The sequence below is a fragment of the Portunus trituberculatus genome, chromosome 14, assembly GCF_017591435.1.
Source record: "Portunus trituberculatus isolate SZX2019 chromosome 14, ASM1759143v1, whole genome shotgun sequence".
In the NCBI taxonomy this organism is placed as follows: Eukaryota; Metazoa; Arthropoda; class Malacostraca; order Decapoda; family Portunidae; genus Portunus; species Portunus trituberculatus.
This window is the reverse complement of record NC_059268.1, coordinates 728,902-736,174: the sequence shown is the minus strand read 5'-3', so window position 1 is coordinate 736,174 and position 7,273 is coordinate 728,902. Positions and strand designations below refer to the sequence as shown.

The 7,273-nt window shown below is 37.7% G+C and overlaps 1 long non-coding RNA gene across 2 annotated transcripts; it reads left to right on the top strand.

Annotated features, from left to right (window-relative positions):
- Window positions 1-654: 654 nt before the first annotated feature.
- On the top strand, window positions 655-2,273 carry LOC123503732. 2 transcript variants are annotated; one of them, XR_006674593.1, is made up of 3 exons: window positions 655-871; window positions 1,225-1,321; window positions 2,217-2,273. It is a non-coding gene; the product is annotated as an uncharacterized LOC123503732 (long non-coding RNA). The 2 variants fall into 2 exon arrangements; XR_006674594.1 differs by lacking the exon at window positions 2,217-2,273 and adding an exon at window positions 1,824-1,863.
- Window positions 2,274-7,273: the final 5,000 nt, after the last annotated feature.

Genomic DNA, 7,273 nt, shown 5'->3' with positions numbered 1-7,273 from the left:
CGCATAATAAAAAAGAGACCAAAAGGTAGAGAAGAAGAAAAGAAAGCCTCAAAATAATGTAAATAATAGAAGAAAATAAGTAGATAGCAAGTAAGACTCAAGGAGGATATTTTAACGAGTACTGTAGGATTGAGAGAGAGAGAGAGAGAGAGAGAGAGAGAGAGAGAGAGAGAGAGAGAGAGAGAGAGAGAGAGAGTAAACTAACAACAAGAGTAATAGACAAAAAAGTAAAATAAAAATAAGTAAGAGAAAAAGTAAATAAACAGCAAATAATACTCATCTCTCTCTCTCTCTCTCTGGTTCATTTTTCCTCGCCGCTAACCTTGTCACGAATACTCTGCGTGACGTCACCCTTGATGTCCCCGCCCACCCACACCCCGCCTCCACACACCCTGTCCTCTCGTACCCCCTCCTCCCGCCCTCGCTCACCGCCCCGTGTGCCCGTGATTAGTCTGCGCCCGGGAGAGAAATTTTTTCCCAAACGATTTGGAGTGTGGGGCGGGGCTTAAGTGATGCGTGTGTAGAAAACGAATTTTATGGTTAACTTAATGATAATATTTTATTAACAATCACTCTCTCTCTCTCTCTCTCTCTCTCTCTCTCTCTCTCTCTCTCTCTCTCTCTTGATTATGGAATGTATATCTATAACTAAATGAAGGGTTCTCAACTTTGGGGTAGACGTATCTCCTGTGGTAGACTACTGGAGAGGAATTCTGTGGATACGTGACAGGTAATACAATAGTCACTCTTGCTAGTTTTCTATAGATCGCGTCGTTTCTCACGCGTACGAAACAGGTACCGTCATCACAAGCACGACTGTTAACACGCAGATATCAAAAGATTTCCTTCTCTCGTGTGTCATACTTTGAAGGTATGTTTCAAACACTCTTACTTTATATCTTATATGTAGCCCACTCATTATGTTCATAGTCACAGTATTAAGAGTTCCACTCCACAAGAAGTCTCAATGCAATAGGGTTTTGTGTGGTGTTTGGTGGTCATGAATGACACTTAACAACATTACGTGAGCATATCAGCATCACCTCAGTCATTTAGTTTGAATTTTTTGTGCACAATAATACCTACTTCAGCACCCGAGCTGTAGCAAACCAATCTGCATTCTTTCTGCCTATGTAATACGTATATGTAGCTATACTTTCACGTGTAATTTTATTTATCACATTTGTAAGTATGGTAGACTAAAATGCCTGAAACCAATTCTAGGTTTCGAGCATGGAGAATTGTTAAATCAAGAGCAGGTACCGTCATCACAAATAAGACATCAGAAAATTTCCTTCTCTCGTGTGCCATGCCTTGAAAGGTACGTTTCAAACTATTTTACCTTATATCTCAAATGTACTCATTAAGTTTATTAGTCATAGTATAAGAGTTCCACTCCAAGTGGTTGTTTTCTTATATATATATATATATATATATATATATATATATATATATATATATATATATATATATATATATATATATATATATATATATATATATATATATATATATATATATTTTTGTCACATCATATGTATTTGGTTATAAGTAATATACCCAACCAAAACTTATTATCCAAATCATGTAAATCAGACTGATTAAAACAACTTTTGAAGTGATAGCAGGGGCGAATCTAGGGGTGGGGTTCAACCCTTCCCCTCTCAGCAATTCCTTTGATGGAACATTGTGGGTAAAATACCACAGGATTTTTGGCAAGGGGAAATGTGTTATTTCAGAGAGAGAGAGAGAGAGAGAGAGAGAGAGAGAGAGAGAGAGAGAGAGAGAGAGAGAGAGAGAGAGAGAAGATGGTATGCTTGTAGGTGGTGAAGTAGAAGTGGCTGGACACTGGAGTATGGAAGAATCATCTAAAATTTTAAGTCTCCTCTCAGGGAAATCAGTCGGTCGGGAAAAGCTTCTCTCAGGAATCCCATTGAAATGCGTGCAATGTGGGCTGTGGCCCCATCTTGCTGGAACCACACGTTTCCATTATCCAGGTCCATATTAATGAGAGCAGGCATAGAAAAACTCCTGAGCATTGTCACATAGCGTTCTGAAGTCACTGTCACGGCACCACCGTTTTCTTGGAAAAAGTAAGGGCCAATGATCCCTACTCTTCACACTTAAACTGGCCTGCACGCTCACCTGATTTAGCCCCCTGTGATTATTTCCTGTGGGGATATCTCAAATCCCTGGTGTATAACGACCGTCCACAGACCCTGGAAGACCTACAGAACGCCATCCGAACTGAAATAGCCAATATACCGCTCAACATGCTGGAGAGAGTAGACCAAAGCTTCCGAAATCGTCTGAATCAGTGTATTGACAATGGAGGTGGACATTTAAAAGATATTGTCTTTAAAACAGTGTAAAAGTAAATCTCCCATGTTGTGTGAAAGGCATAAAAGAAGAATAAAGAATTGTGAAGTGTGAACAGGTTTTTATTTCATTCTCAAATCGGGAAGTATCCGCACCCACATATATATATATATATATATATATATATATATATATATATATATATATATATATATATATATATATATATATATATATATATATATATATATATATATATATATATATATATATATATATATATATATATATATATATATATATATATATATATATATATATATATATATATATATATATATATATATATATATATATATATGTTTAAAAGCTTGTTTATATTCATATAGAGAGAGAGAGAGAGAGAGAGAGAGAGAGAGAGAGAGAGAGAGAGAGAGAGAGAGAGAGAGAGAGAGAGAGAGAGAGTCTGTGTGTACGTGCGAGTAATGTGAGTCTGTCGTAGTTACTCTTCCTATCCACCCGTTTTCTTTCCTGGTAAACATGCTCACCCCGCCTTCCTTTCCTCTTCCCTATTCCAACCAACCACCCAGCAACAACCCACCAGCATCCCAGTGACGTCACTGGGGGCGCAGAACTCGGAAAGCAGGATAACCCTGTATTCTCTTAACACTGGGATAGTCTTTTTTCCCCTTCGTCTCATATTGTTTGAACTGGACTCTCATATCAGTGGCACACAGAACACAAAGCTGAACTCACACCCTCGTTGTTGCTGTTGTTTTTTGTGTACATACAAACGAAGAATATCTTACGGTGGTGAGAATGAGTCAAAAGTCAGACACTTGGAGGGTCAGTGGGAAGATGAGAGAGAGTATTGAGGCAGCAGAGATGTGGTTTACCAGGAGGCGAGGTTAACTACTGAGAGAGCAATGGAGAGGCCTGGCACTGGTGATCACGGTAAGGACTAGACAGTGACGATACCAGAAGAATGCTAAGAATGGCTTGGGTGGTTAGACAGTAATGCGAGAGCAGTGGATAGGTCTGGCATTGGAAGGGAACCAGTGAGTTCTAGAGGCAGAGTGACAAGATTTCTACATGATTAACTCGAGAATCACTCTTGAAGACCTGTAGGTTTTCAAGACTGGAGGTGAACTGATATTGGTCACCGAGGAGGAAGGGAGAACCAGGATTCATTATTATCTGTTATTCATTTCTTGTTTCATCATCTTGTTTACACACATTTTCAATTAATCTTGCTCTCATTTCATTTTCGGGAATGTAAAGGAAAACCACTACCACCACCGCCACCGCTGTCAACACAACACAACACAACACAACAACAACAATATCAACATCAACAACATCTATAACGAGAACAACATCAACAACGGTAACTGTAAAGATGATGAAAATATTACTAGTAGTAATAATGATAATGATAATAACAAAACAACAATGGCAATAATGATAATAATAATAATAATAATAATAATAATAATAATAATAATAATAATAATAATAATAATAATAATAATAATAATAATAATAATAATAATAATAATAATAATAATAATAATAATAATAATAATATAATAATAATAATGATAATAATAAATAATAATAATAATAATAATAATGGTAATAATAATAATAATAATAATAATAATAATAATAATAATAATAATAATAATAATAATAATAATAATAATAATAATAATAATAATAATAATAATAATAATAATAATAATAATAATAATAATAATAATAATAATAATAATAATAATAATAATAATAATAATAATAATAATAATAATAATAATAATAATAATAATAATAATAATAATAATAATAATAATAATAATAATAATAATAATAATAATAATAATAATAATAATAATAATAATAATAATAATAATAATAATAATAATAATAATAATAATAATAATAATAATAATAATAATAATAATAATAATAATAATAATAATAATAATAGCAACAATAGTAATAATAGCAATGATAATAAGAATGCTAGTAATGAATTGAGTAGTTCTCTTAGCAGGTCAGTTTCGCCTTAAACTTTGGATAGTTTGACAATCATTGGTCTTTTTCCTTGTGAAGCGACAGACCCTATTCTGTGAGCTGTGTTTACGTCACTGTCTTGAAGGTTTATTTTCAGTTGTTCTTTTGTCACGTTGAGGATCTTCTCTTCTCTCCCATCACAAACTGTCCTCCTTTCCTTCATCCTTTTCTCCTTCTCTCTCTTTCCTCCACCCTCTCCTTCCTCTTTCCTTTCCCAGTCACCCATTCTTCTAATTTCTTTCACCCTCCCTCCTCTCTCTCTCTCTCTTTTTCTTATCCTTCCATCCTCTCTTCTTCTTTCTCTCCTTCACCTTCTCTCTTCTCTTTCCTTCTCCAATCACCCCATCTTCTTTCATCCACTCTCACTTTCCCTCTTGCTCTCCTTCCTTTCCTTCACCTTCTCTCCATCTCTCTCCTTTCCTTCACTTTCCTTCCGTCTTCCTCTCCAGTCACCCACCCTCCTTTGCCTCCCCCTCTCCCCTCTCTCTCCTCCCTCAGCCTGTCTCTCTTCACCCTGCGGACTATGTTAGCGTAAGCTGCTTGAAGAGGGCACTGATGGAGAAGTGGTGCAGGCCAAGGCTGCTCATCTCCTCTATTCTACTCCTCGTCCTCTTCACTGAGTACTGCAGGAGTCGCATGCAGCCCCTGTGTGTGTGGAGAGGGTTAGATTAGGTTAGGGAGAGGAGAGAGAGAGAAGGGGATCTGTTTTGTTTTGATATTGTAAGAGAATATAAATAGATAGATTTTTCTTTTTTATTGATTATAGAAATGTGGAATGTGTGGAATGTGTGTATGGTTATATGGGGTGTTTAATGTTGAGGGGATAACACACACACACACACACACACACACACACACACACACACACCCGGTAGCTCAGTGGTTAGAGCGCTGGCTTCACAAGCCAGATGACTGGGGTTCGATTCCCCGGCCGGGTGGAGATATTTGGGTGTGTCTCCTTTCACGTGTAGCCCCTGTTCACCTAGCAGTGAGTAGGTACGGGATGTAAATCGAGGAGTTGTGACCTTGTTGTCCCGGTGTGTGGTGTGTGCCTGGTCTTAGACCTATCCCAAGATCGGAAATAATGAGCTCTGAGCTCGTTCCGTAGGGTAACGTCTGGCTGTCTCGTCAGAGACTGCAGCAGATCAAACAAACAGTGAATTACACACACACCACGTAATGCACTCTCGACTCACTATCGAGAGGGCCGGGTTCGAGTCCCGGGAAGCGGCGAGGCAAATGGGCAAGCCTCTTAATGTGTGGTCCCTGTTCACCTAGCAGTAAATAGGTACGGGATGTAACTCGAGGGGTTGTGGCCTCGCTTTCCCGGTGTGTGCCGTGTGTGATTTGGTCTCAGTCCTACCCAAAGATCGGTCTATGAGATCTGAGCTCGCTCCGTAATGGGGAAGACTGGCTGAGTGACCAGGAGGCGACCGAGGTGAGGTGAATTACACACACACACACACACACACACACACACACACACACACACAAACCCCAAAACAGCTCTCCGGGAAAACCTAGGGAAAAACTTTCTCCAAATTAAATAAGCGTTTTTGGATCGTATAATTATACAGAAAGAAGAACGAGAGAGAGATGGTGTGGCATGAAGTGTCCCACCATGACGAGACGGGAAGTAAAGACCTGCCCGGCCAGACGCATGAATCATTCCCTCCACGGAGCGAGCGACGTGGACGCTTTAGTTGCGCCCAACACCAACACCAAAAACGCAAATACCAACACCACCAACACCAACATCAACACCAACTAAAACAACAACAATAATAATAATAATAATAATAATAATAATAATAATAATAATAGCTGTAGTAGTAGTAGCAGTAATAACGATAGATAATAAAGAACATAGCAGCAACACCAAGGTGAGCAATACTGATAATAACATTTTAAAGAATCAACAATACTAAACTCTTTATCATTATCATTCATGCTAATATCAATTCTACTTACCTAACTCTTAATATCATTTCCATCATTAACGTTGCCTTTATAATAATGATAATAATAATAATAATAATAATAATAATAATAATAATAATAATAATAATAATAATAATAATAATAATAATAATAATAATAAATACTTTATTTAGTCAATTTGTAATGATACATACAAATTGAAACTCTGTGGATCCAGATCATTCAAAGTTACAGTTACAACACACATACAGTACAAAACACAATAAAATATCTGGGACAAGGTGAGGTCCAAGAGAGAGAGAGAGAGAGAGAGAGGCAGAAGCAGCTTACACGGTTCCCAGCAGGGAGTGAAGGGAAGGCGGGCGGCGGGAGCGTGAAGTGCCACTCTCAGAAGAAGAGAGAGGGAAATAAGAAGAAAAGTGGCATTTGTAGTGATGAAATACTGTTACTCTTTTTCTAGCCTTTCCAGACGATACAAATCTATCATTTTCCTGCCTTGATCCACTCATTTCAGGCGTCAATTCTACCCTTTTCTACCTTAACCCTTTCATTACTGGAACGCATTTTTATCATGAATTTTGGTGTAATTAGACAATTTTATTTAGGAAGGTGAAAAGATCAATGACCAGAGATTTCACTACTTATATCCCCACATAAGTTTGTGAAGCTGTATAAAGTCGCCAAATAGTATACAGAATGAATATAAAAACACGTCCTGGTACTGACGGGGTTAAATCATAAGACACATGTACCTCATTCATACCCTTGTTCAGCCATCATGAGATGCCTGTAAAGGAGCAGCGGTGATCCGAGCGGCACTCAAGGGGTTTTCAAGCGGCAGTCAACACCACCAGCGCTCCAGCCCCGCTAATACCTGTGGCGTTTTTCCGTCAATGTGGTGCGGGTATACGTATGTAGTACCTCGGGGCTAAATTAA